The sequence below is a fragment of the Astatotilapia calliptera genome, chromosome 20, assembly GCF_964374335.1.
Source record: "Astatotilapia calliptera chromosome 20, fAstCal68.1, whole genome shotgun sequence".
Lineage (NCBI taxonomy): Eukaryota > Metazoa > Chordata > Actinopteri > Cichliformes > Cichlidae > Astatotilapia > Astatotilapia calliptera.
In genome coordinates this window covers 1,856,628-1,882,334 of record NC_137441.1, presented here as the reverse complement: position 1 = coordinate 1,882,334, position 25,707 = coordinate 1,856,628, and the positions used below count along the sequence as shown (strand labels likewise).

The 25,707-nt window shown below is 44.1% G+C and overlaps 1 protein-coding gene and 1 long non-coding RNA gene across 6 annotated transcripts in view; both read right to left on the bottom strand.

Moving 5' to 3' along the window:
• Window positions 1-25,707, bottom strand: part of LOC145422999 (uncharacterized) — a 66,345-nt gene that overhangs the window by 25,621 nt on the left and 15,017 nt on the right. The window lies entirely within an intron of this gene.
• On the bottom strand, window positions 6,829-9,603 carry LOC145423002 (uncharacterized). The gene is made up of 2 exons (XR_013904140.1): window positions 8,372-9,603; window positions 6,829-7,382 (listed from the first exon to the last, which is right to left on the bottom strand). It is a non-coding gene; the product is annotated as an uncharacterized LOC145423002 (long non-coding RNA).

Sequence of the window (25,707 nt, the reverse complement as noted above, 5' to 3'; positions counted from 1 at the left end):
GTTGCTTTGAGAGATAATGATCTACTCTGCTCAGTCTAACCAGTTTTCTATCATTTTAATAATTCTTTCAGGTGGCTTTTACTCTTTGCGTTTCCCAGTCTAGAGGTGTTTTGTGAAGCCGTCACTAAATTCCATCTCCTAAGATGCAGATCCTGCTTTACCCCAGCCTGAGTCCGTCCAGCATTCTCGAGTCACTCCTCATTTCTTTATATCATATTGATAGTTCTCCAGAGTTCTGTAAGGTTTTTCAAAGTGTTTTTGGGCATCTGCTTTTTCACGTAGTTTGTAGTCATGTCCTTTTTTTCACTCATTTTTTTTCTAAGTCAAATCACTCAAACATAAAAAAGCACCAAACTCTACACATAACAGACAACTTAGCAAAGAATTCATTTAAAATAGTAAATTTGGGCAAAAGCAGCCTGTTGCAAAAGCACAGTGTTTGTTCCCATTTATTTAGTTGAATCAATGAAAAATGACAAAGATAACACATCTGTAAAGCACGGTGGAGGCTCTGTCATGGTTTGGGCTGAACTGTAGCCAGTGGTGTTGGAGAGCTTGTCAAAATTGCTAGAATTATGAACACGGTACATGATGCAATACCATCTACAAAGCATCTGATTGGCTTCATTTTTCAGCATGACAATGATCCCAAACACACTGGCAGTGCAGTGAAAGCATTCCAGGACAGAAAACCACAGAGGGGAGCGCTATCAGTCAAGGACCGGCCTCCACAGAGCCTCCACATCACTGAAGCTGTGGGGATCATCTTGACACAGAGTGGTACAAAAGTCCGAAACATCCAAAGACGAGCAATGAAAGTCCTTCAAGAAGCCTGGAGAACTGTTCCTGAAGACAACTCAAAGAAAGGACAAGAAAGCTGCCTCAGTCACTTCATGCTGTGCTGAAGGCCAAAGGTCATAACTGTACAAACTCTGCTAATGAGGCAAATTAGCTGCACTTCCACCAAGGTTTTGAGAGGTTTAAAAAAATCACTGCACCTATTTCCCATCAAAATATAAAGACATGACTCTGACTGAAAACTTTTGCACAGAACCGTAAATAGGGAACAATCCAAGCCTGTCGAGGTCTTGCATACAACTCAAGGTTGGGACACGTGTGAGAAGTCAGCGGTTATAAACTCTCCCTTTGTTAAAAATGAAAACTATGAGCTCTCTCCATGTGTTAGCACATGAACTCTGTGATCATGGAGGTTCACCTCTGTAACCTTTGCCTCCCAGCACAGTGAAGATGGCTGCACAGACACCAGAAACAGTTCCACAAGGAGCCCAGTGCTGCACGCTGCAGTTCAGCTCGAGTTGCTGCGTCAACGTTTCACCGAGCTGACGTCGTATTTCTCACATTTCATCCCACTCGCTGTGACAGGGTGACACTTTGCTGGTCTGCTGCACGCTCCCTGTCACGCTGTGTAGCTGCAGGCCTGATGTATGCCACGCTGCCTGCAAGCACACGCTGACACAGTGCCGGATGTACAGTGTAAATCCAGGCTGATGTACACATTGTGCTCAGTGCAGCGTCCTGGTGACCCTGACATTACATAATGTTACCTGTCAGCGCGTCTCCCTGCTGGCGTTCGCTGCAGTTGGTCTGCATGTTGGAAGAAGTACTTGTAATCTGGTTTTCTGGTTTGCTATCCCAGAAAATTTCTACATGTATAGAAATCATGATGATGATTTCTCTTAATGTTCCAGTCTTTCTCCATACTGTGGTATGTAGGACCCAGCACAGAGAGCAGCAGGTGGGAGCTTCACTGAAATGAAGCAGGTCAGTGATTCGGGGGGAAAATCTACCCTTAGATGTAGCGTCGCGTGTGGGCGCCTCACAAATATGTACAGTAATAACTTAGATCTGATTATTTTTAAGCCAAAGCAATCTAAATATTTACAGGATCGTCTCTTTTTAAGATTTCTGTCTCAGACGGTTTTATCACAACGAGGCTTTGAAGCATTCAAACCTTCCATCTGTTTCTGATCTCAGATCAGTGTGAGGACGCTGATGTATGTGTGTGAGTGTACAGGCTCCATACAGAACCCCTCATGACGAGCCTTTCGCAGCACAAACCACTGTTCCTGCAGTCTCTGCTGACAGTCTGCAGCCTCACACAAATGAAAAGTGACGTTATTGTTTACAGCAGAAAAGATAAAATAACAGTCAAGTCTTTTATGAATCACCTCATCTTTCTCCTTCTCTGCCCCCCCCAGTCCACGCAGCAGTGGTATGAGTACGAAGCGAGCGAGCTGCTACCACTGCAGAGCGAGCTGGAGCCATTCATTACCATACTGCTGCCACACTGCAGAGGGCAAGAGACACAGAGCCCTACAGAGAGAGAGGGAGGCACTGCAGAGTGTGAGCCAGGTCAGGCTGCTATCACCGTACATGAGTCTAGGATGGTTCATAGGGCGGATCGGGCATTTGTGGTGGTGGCGCCGAAGATGTGGAACGATCTACTTCTCCACATTAGAAACTCACTCTTTTTAAAACCCATCTTAAAACATATTGTTTTACTTTGGCTTTCGATACTGCATGAGAGTTACTAACTCCTTTGATCTTAATTTTCTTTTAATGTTCTTACCTGTTGTTGATGTTACTGTCATGTTTGATTATTACTTTGTACAGCACTTTGGTCAACTCTCTGCTGTTATTAAATGTGCTTTATAAATAAATAAATGAAATGAAATCAGTTATTTGCTGATCAATAATCCTGCATCACTGTCAAATTAAGTCATTACTAATTACTGCGAACTAACGACGTCATGATGAATGTGACTGCTGCTCATTTCTTTAGCTTTAATAATGTATATGCAGTGGTGTGAGAAAGACAGCAGCGTGCCAGCAAAGGTCACTAAGGTGAACATGAAGATAATTACATATGTTTATTTACTATTTGTCTGAAGCATGAGAAATTAAATCTGTTTTTATGATCTTCGAGGCAAACAACTGGAACACCACAGCTAAAAATGTTTTGTTATTTTTGTAATTCTGTTATTTTCCAACAAGTTGAACAACTGTAAACCGTGTGTTGTCATGGCAACCAACTAACTATTTTTCTTAACAGTAAAAAGCCGCTCTGTGAGCAGGTTTCACCAGGTCTGCAGAGATTTTTCAAATGAGAACAAAATTCCTTCACAGGTACAAATCTTTGGTCATTCGGTGACACGCTGAACGCGACACATGAAATCTGCTTGGTGGTTTCACATACCACAGAAAATCACCTTCGCAGGGCGATGATGAAGTGAGCTTAGCATATAGGAGAATCAAAAAAATGTATTTTATTATTAAAATAATAAATGATTTTTTAAACATATGGATGTTAATAACTGCTGTGTGTGTGTCAATGTACGTACAAAGCTTTTGTTCAGATTGGCCCACCTACTGTACAGACAGGTACATAAGTATTACTGTACATCCATCCGACTATACTCTAATGCTTATCCTTGTCAGGGCCGCGGGGGGGTGGAGCCTATCCCAGCTACCACAGGGCGAGAGGCAGGTACACCCTGGACGGGTCACCAGTCTGTCACTGGGCTAACACATAGAGACAAGCAACCATTCGCACTCACATTCACACCAATGGTCAATTTAGAGTTACCATTTAACCTATCCCCACTAACTGCGTGTGTTTGGACTGTGGGAGGAAGCCGGAGCAGCCGGAGAGAACCCAAACAAACACGGGGAGAACATGCAAACCCCACACAGAAAGACCTCGGCCAGGTTTGGAATCAAACTTGGGACCTTCTTGCTGTGAGGCAGCGGTGCTGATCATCGTGCCACCGTGCTGCCCTAAGTGTACAACATATATGGAATTGATTAATTAATGTATAACACATACAGTGCTGCCTCCTTCCTGATTTCCTTTTTGTGCATATTTGTCACAATGAAATGTTTCAGATCATCTCACAACTATAACCAGAGTAAACACAATGCAGTTTTTGAATGATGATTTCATTTACTGAGGGAATAAAAGCGATCTGAAGAGGTCATCAATGACAAAGCCAGGAGGTCACAAAGAACCCAGAACTGCTCGGCTCACTTTGCCTCCATCAGCATTCATGGTTCAACAAATAACAAAGACACAGGGCAAAAACAGCATCCATGTGAGGGTACTGAGGACAAGACCAAAAAAGAACACAAAGGCTTCAAAGCTAAAAAACATCTGGAGGATCACTGAGGCTTTTGGGAAAATGTTCTGTGGCAAAAACTGAACTATTTGGAAGGTTTGAGTCCTGTTACATCTGGCATACAACTAACAGCATTTCATAAAAGAACATCACACTAACAGTCAGACATGGAGGTGGTAATGTGATGGTTTGGGCTTCTTTGCTCCTTCGGGATCTGGACGACTTTCCGTGAACTCGACTCTGCAGAGTCAAAGTCTGGACTTAAATCAGATTGAGATGCTTTGGCACAACTTCTCTTTCTTTCTTTCTTTCTTTCTTTCTTTCTTTCTTTCTTTCTTTCTTTCTTTCTTTCTTTCTTTCTCACACACACACACACACACACACACACACACACACACACACACACACACACACACATATATATATATATATATATATATATATATATATATATATTTGTCTAATTTTAAAATTTGTTTGAAGATCTGAAACAAAAAGCTAAGAAATCAGGAAGGCAGCACATACTTTTCCCCAGGTCTGTTCAGTATTAGTTAAACTGATGTTTCAGCCACTCAGTTCATTTCTCTAGTAATCACGAGGGGATAAAGCAGTGACGAAAACACAAGGCAGTGACACAGCTTCCAGCGTCTGACAGAGTCCATGTTGCTGGGAGACAAAATGTCAACTCTATTGTACGCCACTCAGTAGATATGAGAAGCCCAGCGTATAACCTCCTGACAGTGGTACAAAGACTGTTCCAGCTAGTCCACATGGTATTAGCAGTCATTACCAACCACATTAGACAGAGAGAGAAACGGGCAGATAGACGGACTTTAGAAAGCACAGTTTTAACAGCTGTTATGTAAGCCTCAAAATCTGAATAATTATGTTCAGTGAGCGAGTGTGTACAGCCAGGAGCGTGCAATTTCAAAATGTCAAAGGGCTCGTGTGAGCATGGAATAGGGCACTCAGCATGTGCAAGTGGAAAGGTGTGTGTGTGTGTGTGTGTGGGGGGGGGGGGGGGGGGGCTGAGTCATGTAGGGTGACAGATGTGGAAATTGCCTGGTCACAGAAATGTAGCGACACCAGGATCATCGTGCAGGAGACTCAGACATCTGATGCAGAGGCATCGATGTTACGAACAGAAACAAGCATGTGTGTTTTCACTAGAAAATACTGCTCACTTAAGGTCCAGTTTAGAGAAGAACGCAGGATAAAGCAGCGTACTAATTAGGCTGTGGTGACCTTGTGAATGACTAGTTGGTGATGGATGACAATGCAGTGCTTGGATCAGCTGCTTGGTTTCCAAAACCAAAATGATATCAGCAAAATGTACAACGCAAGGCTTTAAAAAAACTTTAAAAACATCATGTGAAAATACTAAGTACATCCAGGAAACTGCTAAAGGTGTTTCAACACCTTTAGCAGTAATTCAATTCAGTTTAATTCAGCTGCAAAACAAGTCGAATGATGAGCCCTGCATCGCTGTGCTGACAGCTGCTACGAGGTGTCTGTGCTGATTCGCCGTGTTTGGTTTTCACCCAACATGGTGCCGGGTGTTCTGGCCAAACACCTCCACGTTGGTCTCATCTGTTCAAAGGACATTGTTCCAGATATCTTACGGTTTGTTCAGAAGCATCTCTGCAAACCTAAGCTGTGCTGTCACGTTCTTTTTATAGCTGAGATTTTCTCCTGGCAAACAATCATTCGTGTTCATTTCTTAACTGAGGCCTGTAGCGTCTGAGATGGAGCTCTTGAGTTTTTTCCAGTTTCTCCAAGCAGTCTTCCAATCCTTGGAAAGTTGTGTAATTTGTTAGCACACACCAGATCAGTAAACTACCAAATCATCTGTTTTACAGACGTTGTTACATTTGCTGAAAGTTTGGTTATCAGGACCCGGCTGGTACGACCATTTTAACTACTCGATGCACTGAAGGCATAAAAATCCTGTAAAAACTTTCTTTTTCACACGACTGTAGTGATGTTCTGTACACAGCCTCACCTGCCTGACAGAAAACTCTTTGCAGTGATCAGTGAACCAAACTCAGTATGCCCGGAGAACACGACGGCCCGTGGGGTTTACACAAGTCCCACTGGGTCTCTTAACCAGATGTGCAGCTAGACTTGTTCACACTGTTTCACTGTCACATCATCACGCCATGACACAGCTGATGAATTCCCTCTGAAGGATTAAATGGGAAAATCATTTATTCCAGCAAAAACAACAGAAAGACCTGAACCACCAATGTCTTATTAACAGTGATACGCAGCGTAACAGCAGTAAACTTTGGTACTACTTCATCTTTAATGTGCATCTTAAATGTATTTCATACAAACTGCTGCCAGCAATGTGTCATTTAAAAATGTTCGTAACACACATATGAGCAAACAAGAAAACTGAGACGTTAAAGTTAGTTTATAAGACAGGTTATAAATTCATGCTGAAAACAGCGGCTGCACCATGTCAAGCTACAGTCTGAGCTTTGTGTCGTCATTACTCAGTCAGTTAAGCAGAACAAAGCATTAAATTTAAATCGGAAACATTTTCTTGTTACAAGTAACGCTGCTATCTTTATGCTCATTGGCCATTACTTTTTATTACAGAGTTAAATACATGAAGGAGGCGATCACAAGGCCAGAAGATGAGGAAAGAGAGGAGGGTTTACACACACACACACACACACACACACACACACACACACACACACACACACACACACACACACACACACACACACACACACACACACACACACACACACACACACACGTGTATTTATATCCTTGTGGGGACATCTCATTGACATAATGCTTTCCCTAGCTACTTACCCTAACCATTAAAAATTAATGCCTAACCCTGACCCTTAACCTAACCATAACCTAACTGTAACCCTGATACTAAAACCACATTTTGCGTCTCAAAAATGCCTTCAAACTCATGGGGACCTGGGCTGTTTGTCCCCACGAGGGCTGTTTGTCCCCACAAGTATAGTAAATTACCAATTTTTGGTCCCCATGAAAGCAGTTGTGTTTGGATGAAGGACTTTGCATTGAATAAATTGATGTTCTACAATAGAGAATTATTTTTTTGAACCACCACCACAAACACACATGGCACGCTCTTGGGTCACTCCTGAACTGATCCAGCCCAGCACCGTGGACACCGTGGACCAAACCTGCTGTTTAGTCTCTGGCTCGTAGACGCAGCTCTCGTCCTTCGTGATCCTCCGTGTGAAAGTTGGTCAGCTTGAAACAGAAGTTGATGTTTGAATTCAAGTGTTGAATTTCAGGGTGAAATCACAAATACGAGCGGTCTGAATACGGCTTTCAGCTCCAAGCAGACGAGCTTGAAGGCAGAGCGGCCATATTTGAATCAGGCATGTTTTTGTTGCTTTTCTCTGGTGGAGTGACAGAATTTTATGATCATTGGGTATAAATAGGTGAAAATCTAGATCCTAAAGGAGAGCGAGGACTCGTCCCATCATTACCCATCATGCCTCCTGTCTGTCCTCGGCCTGCTCTGTCAGATTACAGCCCGCTCTAATCTGATTAGAATCTCATTAGCTCATCTAACGGCGGCCTGCCGCCGAGTCACTGCCACATGTCAAACAGCCTGTCATAACACACACACACACATGCAGGGACTCAGCCGTTAGTGTGTATTATCGTGTGTGTGTGTTACTCCGTCTTCAGTCATCAACATATGAAGGCTTTGACTTAAAGTAGTCCAACACAAACATTTAGGATCGTCATGCTTTACACACTGAAGCCAGTTTTCCACACTGAGTGGAATACACGATCAGAGATGTTCACATTCAGAATTTAATCGTGTAATCGAATTTAAGTGAGGCCTTTGTGCCACGTGTCATGAGATGCTGTGTTTAAGATGAACATGCACCACTGGAACAACGTATGTATGACACAAAAGACAAACACAATCTGCCTTTAACAGTTTCATACTGTATTTCTATCTGAAGTATTGTAGAAGGGACACTGAACAAATCCTGCAAGGATTCCTGCTGCACTGACTCTGCCCGCAAACAGCCAAACAACAGCTGAAAGCAGCCAGTCATGCTGCTGCGTTGACATGTGAACAGTTTCAGCTGTGTGGTGGCAGACAGATCTACTTTTTGCTGATAAAGGCTCAGGTAAGATGTACTTATCATTTTTCATTCCCCACTAAGACCCAAATGTGAACAGGCATGGCTGATCAGTGCCAGAGATGCTGAACTCACCAGTCCTCACCTGCGAGGTGGAGCAAAATCACAGCAAAACTTTCTTGCACAACTTCACCTACTTCCAAGGTGCATGGAGAGGATGAGAAACTCACAACGCAGGGACTCCAGCAACACTTAAAGTAGAGAGGAACAACTTAGCTGTGTCGCTAGCGGTCACCTAGCACATCATTATATACCAGCTAGCCCAACTTCAGTAACCCTACAAACGTCACTGCTGTTTAGTTTTCTGTCTTCATTTATGCTGGAAGTGATAGCAGAGCTGTACGTTTTAATTTGTTTCCAAAACCCCGCAGTCAGGACATGCTATATTGTATTTAGATAGAAGCTAGCGAGCTAACTCCCTGCTAACTTCTAACTCCGTTAAATGTCATAAATTCCGTTTTCATGGATGCCTGGATGTTAAACTCAATTGTTACACCTGGTAGAGCAGAACGCTGATCATTTTATTAAAGATGAAAGACTTTAGACAGTTTTTCAACTCTCAGTAATGCCACAGTGATCGTTTGATATATGGACCTGCAGCGGAGTTTAGACCCAGACACGGCTAGTGACGTCAGACTGAACAACCGGATAAAGGAGTAAATGGAGCCCCAATGACATGAAACTGTATGAATGTGCAGTAAAACATGCTTTGCAGAACACTTATGAAAACCTGTTTGGCGCAAAGTCGCCTTATATTTTACACGTTAGCCACTGTTAGCTGCTGTTAGCCAGTGTTAGCCGCTGTTAGCCAGTGTTAGCTACTGTTAGGTGGCATCAGTGAAACTTTCTTTGAAGTGGCTCTAACACTGATGACTCTGATGCGAATAATTTCTCATAAGATGTCAGAATGCCATCAAACTTTATCAGAGGGATACTCTAGCTGGCATAGTGTTAGCTTCTTACCAGCTGTTGTTGTTGTGTAGCCTGCTCTGCTCACAATAAGTAACTGCAACAGTACTGGGAGTAAAAATCATGTTAATGCATCATGTGTTAGAGCTCTGACTTCAGTTCAGGAGATGAGGCTTGAGGTGAGGAGGAAGAATTTGAAGTTTTATCCAGATGTTGGTTATTTTATCTCTTTCCTTCACATTTTTTCTTTTTTGGTGAAGAGGTACTATCCTTTGTATTTTGAGTGTGAAGGTGTAGACACAAATTAATATTTGCCTATATGTTCTCTTTTTCTCCACCTTTAGCGTACTACACATGTGGCGGGCCACATACAAAAAATGTAATAAGGCATTTTCATAAAACCATTTAATTAAATGACTGTCTGCACCTTTGAATAAAGAAAAAGATTGTCAGCCTGACAGAATCAGGTAAAGGGGCAGTTTGCCATCACACACAGGTCTCCCCCATTAAAGAGGTCGCTAACCTCAGTGGGAAGTTAAAAATCTACTATATCACATCCCATGGAAAGTATGTCTCAGCTCCAACGATGCCACCGCAACATGCAGCCAGCGTGTCTGGCCAATTAACAGTCAGTGAGAGGTGTGAAAGCGGTCCTGAGAGCTCACATGAAGGACACAGGAAGAGATAAGTGACTTTAACTGACATCAGTTAACGGTACGATTAAACGTGGTTACTCGTCAACCACAGAGACGAGGAGGAAGCCGCTGATCGAACCCATCACAACATCTCAGAGCTTTCAAACTGGTCAGCTCTGGAGCAAAAACAACATGAATGTTTGATCAGCGGAGCATTTTCTGAAGCTGAAGAACAAAGAAATGTAGCTGCTCTAATGGCTACTTAAAGCCACCACATGGTAACGTTGTTTCCCCTCTCAGACGTTTGGGTGAATGAGGTGCTCAGTTAGACCAGAAAACTCCATATAATCTACAGTTGCCGCTTGCTAACCAAGCTAGCCAGCTGACACTGGCTATCTTTTCACCCACTCATCCAAATATGGTCATTTCTGGCTTCGATACACCCCTATAGCAGCTCACCAGTGAGTCACATCATGGTGGCTGTGTCCATCTGTTATGTATTCTGTGGCTCTGTTATATTTGTTTTGTCTCTCGATTAAATTTTCAGCTTTCAGCCTTTAGGATTTCCATGAATTTATATTTCAGTGATAGGAGTTACATTGGGTCATCTGAAGAGGAAATAAGAGTCGACTAAATGTGGCAAACACTTCATTTCAGACATTTAAATCCTATTTATTTAAACTGACAGCCTTGGTAATGAAGTATTAGCAGACTTTTTATCGTCCATCTTCAAGATGGGATTCACTGAACACCATAAATTCTAATTTACATCTTTAATCTAACTCATGATGTTCACCACGAAGGAGCAGTGATTAGAAAAAGGAGGTACAGGGTCATCTTTGGACTGTCTGACTGCAGCGGGCTGTAGGCAGGTTAGTGAGCAGGCAAACACAGTGTGTATGATTAATGTGTATGAGACACAAGATAATCTAAGAATAACCACACAGCCAATCAGATCATATGGTTTTCTGGCCAACACTTCCTATCAGTGGGGTGAAGGGAGTCCTGCAGCCTGTAGGGGGCGCTAGAGGGGTGAAAGAGTTCTCACACGGCTTTCTTTCTGATGATGGCGTGTTTTTGTGTGAAGCTTTAAACACACACTAGTTGCTTCAGTTTTTGCGGCGTGCTCTGCACAGGCTGCGTCTGTCACCACGTCCTGACCTTTAACCCCTAATCTGCAGGATCCCTGATAGAAACAACAGAGCCAAAAAAAGGTGGATGAACAAACGCTCAGAGTGAGAGAGGCTGCATTTCAGCTTCAGCAGCTCCCGAAAGGAGGCCATGCCAATAGTGTTGTTAAGGGCAACCATTGCAAATGAAGAAACATGTTGTCACGGTAACAAGGACTGCGTGTGTAAGTGAGTGTGCGTGTTTTAAATAGATTCTCCACTGCTGCTGCTCACAGTTGATTTACTGTTTCCAAAGTCCACACACACACACGCACGCACACACACACACACACGCACGGACACACACACACAGACACACGCACGGACACACACGCACACACACACACACAGACACACACACGCACGCACACACACACACACACGCACACACACACCCTGACCCAAGCCTAATCTCTCCGACAAACTGGCACAAAGTGAGAGAACTTTCTTAAATGTCCCCACTCTGTTTAAAGATGCTGTGGCATTCAACTTAAGGCCATTGCTAAACCAAAGGAGGGGAAAAAATCATCAGTCATCATTCTGTGTAAAACCAAATGCTGAACTGACGTGAAGTCTAGTGAGGTAAAATAAAAGTTAAGCACTCTGGATTAAAATCAAGAGGAGGAGCGATCTCATTCCATAATCCCATAACTTGAGCAAAGATAATTTTTGCAGTAGTTTCGCCTGCGTGGTGGCAGACTCTCTGTACATGTTGCCATAGTAATGATATACGTAAGGATGTGAAAAGTGTGGCAGGTGAGAGGAGACTTTGATCTTTACGGCACCTTGGACTGAACCATTAACCCTATCCCTTAGCTGTGAAATGTTGGACATGCATGAAAAAATAATAAAAGTTTTTAATTTTAAATCAGCCACACTCCTTTCCTGGAGTGTGAACACCTCCGAGCTGCTGAAAAAGGCCCAACAGAGACTGTACTTCCTGAGAATTCTCAGGAGGAATAACATCACACAGAAACTGCTGGTGTCCTTCTACAGAGCCACCATTGAGAGTGTTCTAACTTACTGCATATGTATTTGGTACACTAGCTGCACAGGGGCTCAGAGGAAAGCACTCCAAGGGATCATTAACACCGCCCAAAAGATCACTGGCTGCCCTCTCCCCACACTGGAAGTTCTACACAATGCCCACTGTTTTAAAAAGGCCCAAAACATCATAAAAGACACCTCACATCCTGGCCACTTCCTGTTCGAACTGTTGCCCTCAGGCAGACGGTACAGGGCAATCAGAGCAAGGACTAATAGACTCAAACACAGCTGTTATCCAACTGCAATAACACATCTGAATACTACAAAAAAATGTCCATCACGCCACTCTTGTGTTAATCTATGCACGGCCTGAAGCATGTGTGTGGGAATGTATGTGAATGTTTTACTGTTACATCTTATTAGTATTTTAAGTATTCTATCTATTTTATTTATTGAATTTTATTGTTTTATTTATATTTTGACATTGCTAGGGATGATGCAATGATCGGGGACCATTCTTCATTTCGTTGTTCTCGTGACAATGACAATAAAGTTTCTGATTCTGATTCAGAGAACCACATCTTACCATCAGGCTGCCATGAGAGTAATAATGTAACTCCTGGGACCAATAACTCATAAAGGGTTTCAGAGCACCAATGGTACGTCCTTCCAGTCACATCGTTCAGGCACAAATAAACACTACGATGAGCCGCGCGTTAGCCTGGACGACTGGTCCAAGCAACGTGCTTCCTTGAATGAAAAAAATAAAAACATTTTTTGGTAAATGTAACAGTTTTTTCTCAAATTTCCAGTATTTTCTTTTTACTTGTTAAACTGTACCAGTTCATACATTTAGCCATTTTAGTGGCTAAATCAACTTTGCACACATGGGACGCCCCAGCAGCAAATACCCAGGCCCACAGTGCTGCTTTATTGTAGGTCTGTGTGCTGTACGACAAGAAGACAAAGCCACAGCTCTCAGGTGCTTTCTTTCTCCCTCTACAGCGACCTTACCCCCTAACTTTTGTCTATACATCCTGTGCCAGCAGACACCTCTGCATACACGCACACACACAGTCGGACTCCAGGGTGTTGTCCTGCGGCTCGGCTCTGAGAGGTAATTCATCACCTTTCTATTCATATCAGCCAGCCCAGTTTCCCCTGCAGCGCACCCACACACACATTTACTTACACTTAGGGCACGCAAACATCGTGACACAGTGGCAACACAGGCCTGAGTGCTAACACACACACACACACACACATACAGGTGCATGGCAGGCCGCTGATATTTAAGTACTGTGCACCTCCATTCAACAAGCCTGCGGCACTCAGTGCTGCTGAAGCTTCTTAGCTCTCTCTCTCTCTCTCACACACACACACACACGGACACACACACAGCAGCTGCAAATGTCAAACCCCGGGATGAACAGGAGCAGATAGTGTAGCTCACACTCACCACTCAGTTGTGCCAACTCTGTTCCTCCCCAGAGTTTCTACAGAGTTTTAAAGGGTCACTAAAATCACACGAAACAAGCATCCCCAGGTTCTTTTGGCAGGAGCAAAAAATAAATCACCTCTAAACCTGCACAAATGTGGACCATGTTCCTTTCTTTTACCCTAATAGAGCAGCACCATGCAGCACTTATTTTACTGCAGTACAAAAAATGCAGCCTGTGATGCAGCCTGTAGGGGGGGCACTTCTCTGTGATGCTCTGAGCTTCTAACTGCTGATCTACTTTGCAGTTATATTTTGCACTACCCTACATATACTGTACTCCTTCTATTCTCACATAGAGGAGTGAAGAATACTCGACTCTGCTGCTGCAGTGACCCAGTTTTCCTGCAGAAAAGATTCAAGTCTTATTTGAATCTAATTATGCAATAAAGTTTGGTTGCACGTCATTTTCCTCTGGAATCCTGTCAGTAGTTTTGGGATGGGTTCAGTAACAGTTTCTCTGACACACTCAGATAAACTTGTTGGGGTTTCCTCCGTGCTACTGTACGATCTTAACCTTCCAAGGTCAAGTCCTCTGAGATGACACAGACATGCATTTATCTTTGGTGTTACTGCAATGTTCAAGCAGCAGTTAGTAAAACCCTGTTCAGAAGAGAGCAGAGTCGAGAGCGGTCGAGTCAGACACGCCATGAAAAGGAGGAGCTGGGGTGGGCTGCAAAGTGGCTTGCCATAGCTGTGTTGTGAATGTAAAGAGGCTACAGCAGCTTAACGTGTGACCTGTGTGAGAGAAGCAGAATCTTCAAACGTGGCTGTGAAACAGTCAAAACAAATCTTTTACATGACCTAATTAAAACGTGAAAGTTGCAAGAATAATGTGAAGTGACGAAGGCATCACACAGGAAGTGACCCGCTAAAGTCTGCAAACATTTATGACACCAAGCAACCATATTATTAAATGTGTTAATCAATATATTCATAAAATGTTCAGCCTACAATGTAACTCATGTTGCAGTGATGCAAAACAACATTATTACGATTTGTTTAGGTCATCATGAGCTACAGTTACATTTTAATGTAACTGTAAACAACACATGGCCTGTGAAGCCACAGGCCATGTGACCGACTGCAGGTAAAATCTGCAGTGATGTTTTCATTGGCACTCTGGCTGAATTAAAAAAGTGGAAGGTTTCTTCATAGGCTTAGGTACTCTCTATCTAACATTCACACTCTCATGACTGCATTGGCCAATCACAGTTCAGCATCTTGCTCAAGGATACTTTGGCACACAGACTGGTACTCTGGAGAGATCAAACCACCAACCTTCCATATGATAGAGGACCTGGGCCTGCTTGACCTCCTGTGTGAAGAAGAAGCCTGACCGATCTGTCTTTGTGCATAAACTGTGGCTGAAAACAAGGGTAAAATCAGCAAAAGTGAAACACGGCCTGGATGACACTCAGACTTCAGTTAGTGTCTCAAATGTTGGGCGAGTTGGTGCCATCTTGCTCCAAATGCTGGTTTTGTAGCCTTTGAAAGGCTCGAACAGCTGTGTGTGTTTCTGAACGCTTGCTTGGCTCATTGGCTGCAATCTTTTAGTTGTTGGACTTGCTAGTATTCAAACAGCTAGCTGTGTGCACGTGCTGTATCTGACCAATGAAGCGTCTTATCCAAAATCTTATAGAATTCAATAATGAACAACTCAAAAACCCCAGGACTTCAGCTCTCTCTCTTTTCCTCCATGTACAGCAGCAGGGCTGAGATCACCTCGCCTCCCCTTCGGTTGCTGTTCAAATAACTGTTTGAATGCTATAATGATGACATAGAGCTCTCCTAAATCAGACAATAGGGGGCTCCAAATCAGGTCTCAATCTTCACGTATGAGACATGTCAGGCTGAACCTATTCACCAGTTTAAAAGTCACGGGCATTTTAAAAACACTGTTTTTTGGGGGTTTTTTTTTTACTGGTAGGCAGTATTAATAATAATAATCTGATAATAATGTCAGTGAATCTTTAATTGATCTGAATCACAGGAACATGAGTCACATTTTGTAGAAAATTCAAGGTTCTATTTAGTCTCGTGACTCGATTATGAAGTTGTACATCAGTGCAGCACATTGAGGTCCATTAAACAGCCAGGGACTGCAGTTCATTTAACCCCCTCCTGCTCATGAAGAACAAAGGTTTCCGCTGCCATGGCCAGAAGAGTTTAACGACCTTTAAACGTGACATTAAAACAGCTTCTTGCTTCTGACAGTAGAAACTCTAACCTCAGCCTAAAACACCACAGACTGGGGTGTGATTCCCACTCGTGCTCTCTCTGTCAGCACACATGTACCATCCAAAAGGCAACAAGATGGGGCCCACAGGCATTCTGGGAAACGTAGGAAACCAACGAGGTACAGGCGTAAAAACGACACCAGAGAAGTTTGTGGAAGAGCAAACTCGCTCTCTCCCAGACTGAACAAAACCAAGTGAGACTGCTGGCAGCTTCTTTCCCAGCATGCAGTGCGTGCGTCCTCTCGGGTTTTGCAGCAGCGTGGATGGATTACTGGCGATGTCATCAGACTGAGACGCACAGCAGCAGACATTTTCTACCAGTGACAATGAAGATACGGCACCGCTGGCCTCAAAATGCACACAAACACACACCCATCTGGACACACTGCAGCGCCTCTGCTGTACCAAGTCTGCTTTACTTCTCATGTCATCATGTCTCACCCAGACCAGACAAGGAGACACTGGAACAAATCGTTCTTTTGGTTAAAGAGGAATTTCAGAACATTCTCTCAAAGCATCAGTCATTAGTAGAATAGCTGCAAATGTGGAACACTGAAAACGCCTAGATTCACAGAAAACATCAAAGAAAACGACAGCAGACGCCTGCCGGCTGCTTCAGTCTGAAACAAGCTTCCCTCTTTAAAATAATCCTCCCTTTAGACTAGCTTTCTTCTAATCGCCCGTCCCTTGCAAAAGAAGATACATGGGTGGGGCTTCTGTACTTCCTGTGTGCCTCAGATGCCCATATATAGATGATCACTTATCACGAAACTGTCTGAAACGGAGCACTTAGTGCTGTCTGGGCTTTTAGGGATTACTATATTATTAATATTTGAAACATGGGGCGCTTATTAAAAACATTCTCTACTGTAACAGTAACAAAAGCGTGACAGTTCCAGTGTCAGGTCAGGGAACCACTGTGATCTGGTTCAGTGCATCTGGTGAGCAGTCAGAAGCAGGTTACAACCATACCTGTTCACATTTGCAGTTTTACCTTTTGAGGATTAAACGTTGTTACTAAATGTATCCTATGTGATTTTTGTGTACAGCTTTGTCATAATTAATGTTGGAGTTCTTCAGTTATGACCAAAATGTGTTTTGAAGTCAGAGCGACGTTTAAGGATGAAAATCAGACCCGTTGATCCTTCAGTCCAACTTAACTTGTGCTTCAAATTACAAGAATCCTTCAGGCAGTTCAAACATCCCGCCTGTCATGAACGGGGACGTAAAACTTTTGTAAAATAAGATCTGACCAAATCTTCACCCACACTGAATGATTTTCTTGTTTGAACCTAACCACACGTGGGCTGGTGGATGGCCTGTTTTCCTTCTGTCACCCCAACCAATCACAGCAGATGGCCCCGCCCCTCCCTGAGCCTGGTTCTACTGGAGGTTTCTTCCTGTTAAAAGGGAGTTTTTCCTTCCCACTGTCGCCACAGGGGTGATATGATTGTTGGGTTTTTCTCTGTATCTATTACTGTAGGATCTACTGTAAGTGTCTTGAGGCGGCTGTTCTGTGATTTGGCGCTGTATAAATCAAATTGAATTGGTCTAACTGCTGTATGATCGCCATCTACCCCAACTACCCCCGCCCAGCTCCTGTGCAGCAGAAGTCCATAAAAAGTATTCACACAGTGATGCAAGTATGTGTTAAAACATTAGTTCAAAGAAATCATTTATGCTCTCTGGCGGTACACTTGAAGAACACAACAAGGGAAATTTAGGTTTTTAACGATTTATTCAATCATCCAAACATCATTCCATCTGAAAAGTAAATTCATCTTTGCATGATAAGCTAGCAATGCTCCCTTTGAGCTCATTAAAACTTTAGACCTTTATGCAGACTTGTATGAACAAAGCTATGAACAAATCTGTTTCTTTCAAAGCTGACGTGAGCATTGCACACAATGTGCACACTCAAAGGCGTCATATATGCATCCATTAAAATCAAAGAAAAAAGTTCAAAGTTCCCTAACATCATATCCCTAAATCCCAGAATTCTTCAAAACTGTGTACTTGATTACATTTTAGTCCATGGCAACAACTGTGCTCAGGAATTATTTCCTGTTATAGGAAAACCTAACGTTAATCAGGCAGCACAGCACGCAGCTAGCATGCTTCTGTTTGAGTGCATCAGCTGGTAATGGTTGTTTCAGAAGCACCAAACGTTTGCTTTTGAAATATGTTTTTAAAGAGTTAACTGTTAACTTAAGCACCGTCTGCCACCTTCTTCTGTACGCACAGAGTAAATCTGTAGCAATAAGTGTGTCGACCGGCTGACCGCACAGTCTGAAGGCTTCTGTTTGGCTCAGTCTGAAGTCTGCAGCCTCGCCTTTGAGCAGAGAGCCTGACAGACGTGCTGTAAAATAAAAGTCACATCTTTACATCAGCTGGCTGCCAGATTCCTCCCTGTACCATCTGCGTCCTGTGAGATCTGCTGCCAGAAATCAGTCTTTACAACGAGACTTCGCCCACAGATTAATGTGCTTTTACTGAAGAGCACATCAGATTCACACTCAGGTGAGGAACTGACGGGCCTTGGTGGGAACAGGACCTTTTATTTTGAAATTTGACTCTCTCCTTTCACGTCTTCTGGATACCGAGCTGTTGCCATGACAGTGCAGCACTGGACCCCCTCCACCCCACCTTCCCCAGCAGCAGCAGCTCCATGTCTGATTTCCATGTTTCCAAATATAACAGACAGACGGGCTGACGGAGGGAGGGAGAAACAAGACGCTGCGAGCGCTTTGTGAACAGATGCCGTGTGCGTGTCAACGTCCAGGTCAGCTGATGAATGATTACACCATAAATCACCACGAATGATATCATCTCACTCCTGTCTCTCTCATACACGCAGGCTCTAATTAGATTGCGTAAGGTGCAGTCTACGGCGAGCCAGAGGGGACAAGTGTTTGGCGTTAAGAGATTTTGAGTTTCTGCGAGTCCCTGCACTTGAACTGGGACTGAAAGTGCTTTAATAAATGATGTGATGCAATTAAAAGTTATTTCGAACTATAAAAATATGATTTGAAGAAACGACCGACTTTTGATGAAATGCAGAAATGTTTTTAATAAAATGTGTCCTAAAGAGACAGAACAGGGCGATAAAACAAGACGCTCAATATTTAACCCTTATAATCGTGTCATTTTAGTTTGGTTTTTGCTTTCTGTTTCATCCTTTTACATATATTATTGTGATGACACAATAATATATACAAACAACTGAAGGGAAGAAAATCAGTGGATGGAATATGGTGTCGAATCTATAGTCCTAAAAAAACGAGGAGGATTTGCTGAGCCTGTTGTTTTGTTTCTGATCATCGTTTCTGTGGAGCAACAGAATAAAAGATCAGGATCAGGTTTGTACAGCCAAGGACTTTGGTCAGTGTTTGATTTAATTATTGGCAGCTCGTCGTTCCTCAGACTGTCTGGCTTTTTCTCCAGATGGTCAGCGTCTCCCTCGACTCTTTCAAATGAACCTTGGAATAAAATAAAGACAACATCGTTTTTCACTTTACAGGTTGTTGTTTCACAGCGCACTAAGAGTCGAGTGGAGCTAGCTTGGCCAGTAAACCTACAGTCGTGTGAAAAAGACGTTGTTCACTGAATTCTGTGAAAAAAACAAAAACACCCCAAAAATACTCGAGTCAAATATGACGCGAATCATGAATCATGAGGTTGTCTTAGTTTCTTTCATGTGATCACAGATCATATGTCCCCCCACAGCGCTGTATCTACACTCATGCCTGACTGACACACGCTAAACAACCGATCGATCAAGAAGCCTCGATCGGCTCTAACATATTGATCCAGACAAGTTTAACGCTCTGCCTGAAGGTGTGATTCATCTGTAGGGGAGTGAAAGACGAAACAGAGCAGAGTGCCTATTATTTAAAAAAAAAAAAAAAAAACATAGTTCCTTAAAAGCTGGAAGGATACCAAAATCACTCCAGATGATCAGCGATGATACACGGAGGCATCTCACAATGTCATAAAAGCCATTTCACAACTTTTCCTATAACAGGATTGTTAGCTCCACTGTTGATGAGGAAGCATGCGAAACAGAAGTCGCAGCACATCCGACAGTTAGACTGTAACCACGCAGCTCACTGCGATCGTACGAACTGACCTCCTGCAAACGAGCCTCGTCTTTATTACGGCTGCTGGTGGAAATGTGTTTAGGTCAGGGTGAGCAGGCAACAGTCAGCGCTGATCAGGTGCTTTAAATCCACCTCCATTAGAAAAAAACTGAGTCATGACTTTTGAGCCCCCCCCACACACGTTTTTATATCATAGTGAGGACATCGCATTGACATAATGCTTTCCGTAGCCCCTTACCCTAACCATCAAAAATGAATGCCTAACGCTCAGCCTAAACTTAACCACAACCTGTAACCCTGACACTAAAACCACATTTTGAGCCTCAAACATGCCTTCAAACTCGTGGGGACCTGGATTTAGTCCCCATAAGGGCTGTTGGTCCCCACAAGTATAGCAGCATGCTAATTTGCTATCCACACACACACACACACACACGGTGAAGCGATGCTGCTGACTGAGCTCATTTACGCTCCTGCCATCATCATCAGCACACAGAGAACCAGATGTCTGATGATGATCCCTCCCAGATGACGTATAAATAAAAATTGTATTGTATGTCAGCAGCTGTTTACAAAAACAGGGTCAGAGAGAGAGAGGGTGAGCGAGAGCAGGAAGTGACCAACAGCAGAGTGCGAGGACGACTAACTGAGACCTCGACAGAGACACTTGATATCTGAAAATGTGGCTTGTTTTAAAATATGACAGCAATCGGTTTATTTGGGCAACCCACGCGCTCTTATTTTGAAAGTTCATGCTGCCAACCAGTCAGCCCCGGCCCTTCCCGTCTTGTGTTTCCCCCGAGCTGGCTCACTGATGTTGTGGCGGTCGTTGAAATCCCTCTCCTGCTTCTGCAGAGAGGATCTCACCTACGCCGAGCACGTCTGCGTCCAGCAGCAGTGGAAACGAGCTCCCTGGAGACGCAGCTGATCAGTGCTCTGGATAACACAAACTGCTTGTACTGTCTCAGTCTTTAACATAAACTTTGATGTAATAATGTCAGGGTGCAAATAAAGATCTTTCATTCCACATCAGTTGTGAATATTTGAACATGTTTTAAAACCTCTTACAGCACCAGCTGCACTTTCCTGCTCTCGCTGCGCTCCGTGGCAGCGAGCTGACACACCACAGCACCCACGTGGCCCCGCCTCCTCCCTCTCACTCAGCCCTTTCTTCTTCTCGTCTCCGCTTCAGCTGAAAAACGTTTTTGTTATGGTGTCAAAAACGTGGCATTTTTTTGTTCTTTATTGCCGTTTTATTGTGTGACAATCTTGCAGGCTCGTTTCCACCACTGTAACACCTTCCTGTCATCTCAGACTTTTATTTTAATGAACATCTTAAATATTTGTTAATGTTCATGTTTGTTTTTTGTTCTCACAGTATCAAAAACATGGAAAAAATACTTTGGACCCAGGTCAATGCCACAAGGTGATGTCAGTCAGTCACTGTAGTTGGCTGCTCCTTCCAGAGCATGGTTCAGTTTGAGCTCTTTTCCTGTTAAAGAGGTTTTCCTCGCCCGTCCTGCTTTACACAGGAGGAACCCAACAGCCCTTCCACAAACACATGTTTTTAACAGGACAACACTCAGCTGGACACTCTTTACCGATGTTGTTTTGCACCAAGAAGACAATGGTTTGAGAGCAGCGTAAGGCCGCCATTATAATCGCCATGCAGCGCCTGAAGAACGCATGCATGAGTGTACCGTCTTGTCAGGTTTTACGGTCATGATACATCAGTACAGATTACACAGATGGAGGATGTTACAACAGATGAGACTTTGTAAAAACACAATAGATTTGGACTTTTCTTACATCGGCGCTGTTGTGGAGATATCGCCTGAGTGGCGACACCCATCATTCAGAAGAATACCGCAGCAGCTTCCTGTGCCATAACGGCGAGCACAAATGGGTGCGGCTGTTTGACGGCGGCACACAAAGCACTCAGCATGGTGAGTATACTGGTGCTCGTGGACAGCCATCGTTGAAGAGAGGTGGTGGTTTACGATACAGGTGTCAGCCACCTACAGTGCAGGCCGGAGATCCTTTCTTAGGTGTTTCAACCCCTGTGTGCTGAAGCACAGAGACCACTGCCTCCTCTTTGACTCCCATCACCCTCCGGAACACAAACTTTGAGTAATCAGGACCCTACAACACCGGGCAGAACATGTTCCCTCTAAGCCTGAGGGGAAAGGACGCTCCTAAAACTCTCTACACTGGAGACACCAAACAGCCACTTCATCAACACACAACATAGAAGAGCCACTTCGGCGGGACCAGACTCAGATCAAAGGCCAATGTTCACATGAGCGAAAGAAGCCATCCACTATAAACTATGATATGGTTTTCAAGCACTCAGGACCAAACAACTGAGACTTTCAAACTGTGATAGTTAGAAAACTTAAAACTATAGAATAAAGTGTTGTGTATGGGTTTGTATGAATGGGTGAAAGAGGGTGTAAAAAGTGCTTTGAGTGCTCAGAGAGGAAAAGAGCTATCCAAGTACCAAGCAATGTGCTATTTACCATCCACTTACTGTTCTATCTAAAATAATGTGTCTCAATCTGTGGAAGGAATAGTAATGTTCATCTTTGTCTGTTTAGCTCGTGGTTAGTGGCAGATGATGGCTGTGATGTGGACCTCATGCTCCAGGCCAGTCAGGTCCACATCACACCTCTGGAGACTTAATGCAGTTTTAAAAAAAGCAATACAAAGTCTTTATTTCAGTGGGCTCATCGTGCGCCTCATGTTAGCGAATAATAATCATCGTCTTTTTGCTGTAATCAAGCAGCTTTGTTTCTGGTCTGAACAACCTTTAAGACTGGAAATCACGGCCTGACTTTCATTCCTACCTTCAAATGACGTTTAAACTGTGAGAGAAACAACTACTATCTGTGAACAGCTGTCCACATGTGGGTCCACAAGTAAGTATAATCCCATGCTTCAGTATTTTTAAAGTGACTTTTGAAAAAGCTCCTCCCCCTCCCTCCTTTTCCTCCCCATCCCCGGCTGCCTCCCTCTTCCCGCTCCACCACACTCACCCACACAGGTAGGGCCTTGGGGTGCGGGTGTGTCACAAGGGTGCAGGGGAGACATCTCCCCCCGTCTGTCCCCTTCTGGCCACCTGTGCCTCAATTTTATCTCACAACTTAAACATTCACATTACTTACATTCTCATAACACACACATATATATAGGGCCTTGAGGGTGGGCACGTTAACGGCGTCCAGTGGACGGTCTGTGTACTCAAACCTACCTCTGGTGCCGGTGCCCACCTCTCAATTTTAAATCCATGTAGACATTGAGGGTTCTCGGGAGGGGCCGTGCCAACACCTGCTGCTCTCTGGCAGCAGCACCATGCCCTCCCCTGTTTTAAATGCACTTTAGAGCAACACGCAGCAACACTACACATGAGCGGGAGGAGGGAGGTATGGGGTCTTCACACACCCCCGTTCTCTGCTAGTCATCGGGGCGGGGGGGCTGGGAGGAGATGTTAGCTGTCCGATTGGCCTCCCTGATGCTGCGGAGCCTGGGACGGTCTGCTTGCCTCCACCCCGGGGGGAAGGGTAACATCTCTTGGGTCTGGGTTCTGTTTCCCCCTCTGGGGGCGAGGGTACCTGGACCCGGGGTATAGAGTATGTTTGGGGAGTGTGATTGTGTGTACATGTCCATTTATGTCAATCCTTACATTGGGTGAGTGCTGAGTGTTTGTATATGTGTGCATGAGGGTGGGAATGCATGTTTGTGTCTGTGTGTGCCTGTTTGTCTGTGTCTATATGTCAGGTCGGGTCTTAGACTCCACCTCTCTGGGAACTCCCAGGCCCTCCAAGGCCTATCTCCCCTCACCACACTCCCTGCCGGTGACTGATGCCCTCAGGGGTCGGTGCGTTGGTGGTTCTTGGTGTCCGAGGCAGGGCGCTCAGGTATGTACCAGCTCACTCCCGGTGGCTACTTGGCGGGGCCTGGCGCCTGTTGCTCCGGCCTCTGGGCCCGCGGCTCGGTTCACTCTGGCACAGCTGGCTGCTGGCAGAGCCGGCGGGCACGCCGGTGCAGGTCCCTCTAGCTTCTGCTCGGTGGCTCCTGGGTGACGCCTCGTCTGGGGATCCTCAGCTCTTCCCATGAGGGTGGCACGATGCCCCTCCGGTGGTCCTCCTTGGGCTCTCAACAGGTGATCCAGGAGATTTTTTTTCTTCCCCCCCTTTCTCACTGTCCCTCTCCCCTTCTGTTTTTCTTTCCCTTCCTCTTTCTCTCTCCCTTTCCTATCCCTCACTAATGTCTAATAAATAATAAAAACAAAGGTCAATCAAATGGACCAATACGGCAATGCCACGATGATCCATTTGGCAAAGTAAATCCATTGGGTATCCTTGTTGGTCTTCAGACAACAATTCTGACAGCTAAAGAACCAAATGGGACAGGCAGAAAAAAAAAAAAGAAGCTCCTCGGTGGCCCTTGAAAAAAACTGCGTTGACCTGAGACGAACAATTGTTTGTCGGTGCATCTGCTAGCTCTTCCTACTCAATTTAGATAACAAGATCTGATCACAATGTAGGCAGAACGGAGGCAATTAGGACTCCCATTAAAACTAGGCTTTATATGCAGTAGTCCCATAATCACATGTCAGCATCCAGATCAGCCAGGTACAATTCTCAGGTTAATAGCAGAACGAGGTGGGCCAGAAAGCAAGAACAAAAGATCTTTAAATAAAGAAGGGAACAGGATGATACATCCACGTTTCATTTTATGTTTCTTTTCTTTCTCCTCTCTTCATCCATGTGAATCCTACAGATCTGACTCCTGTGACTCCTCCACACCCACACTGCAGAAACAACATCTCTCTCTCTGTTCATTACCATAACCGTCCTCCATCAGTCTTCCCTTGTGGATCAATGGGATGGAACAGCACTGATTACGGTTACGGCCTCCTCACAGTTCATCGCGTGAGCTCTGGCAACTGATATTACTTAATACTTAGCTTTACTTAATGCACAGAAAATAAAACCTCACCATCAGCCGAGATTGTCTTTCCATTTATTTGAGAACGTACAAGCGTGCATACTGTACTCCAGGGGTAAACCAAGCAGTTACAAAGTGCATGCCTTTTTCTTCAGATACGGGCCCTGCCCAGATGTGAACAGATGTTTGGGGCCACCGCTTCATGCAGCACTAGAATATGATGAGTTCACAGAATCCTCAGCAATCTTTAATAAAAACCATTCAAGGTTCTCTCAAACTCTGTGCAGCTGACTATTTTTGTACTGCCAAATAGGCATTAGGTTTTCCAGTCTGCCTCATTAGCCCAACAAATGGGGTTTGCTGATGCTTCCTTTGCATAAAATACTAGAACAATTAGCTAATATGTCCCAGCAGAGGTACAGTTAAGCCCGGCTCCTGACTTTTGCTCAACACGATAACATTGGGCTCTCAGCTCTGCAGAAGAACCACATAAACCAGGCTTGAGAACAAAAAACCAAGTGGTGATGCACTTGATCAATCAATGGTCCATTTCTCCAGTTGCCCAACTGTGATGTGCTGTGGTGAGGTTTATTTTTGTCTTAGTATGGCTGTGCAAACCAACTGATAAATAACTGATGCAACTTACACTTCGGACATTCTTGGATCTGTACGTTTCTGTCGACGTGCAGGTGTTTGATCTTGGAGCAAGGACACATTGTGGATAGATTTGTTGGCAGTACCGTAAATGAAAATTGACACCGACATGTAGAAGTTGCTGCATGCAGTCGGGCTCTCATCAGTTGAAACATTTCAACTGCTTCGTCATGTTGTGCAGTATTTACTGCTTCCTAGTGTGGCTCGTGTTTCTCCCCGCTTCAGCCCAAGGTGCTGCAGGATTAATCTGTGTGAGGGTGTTTTGCAGT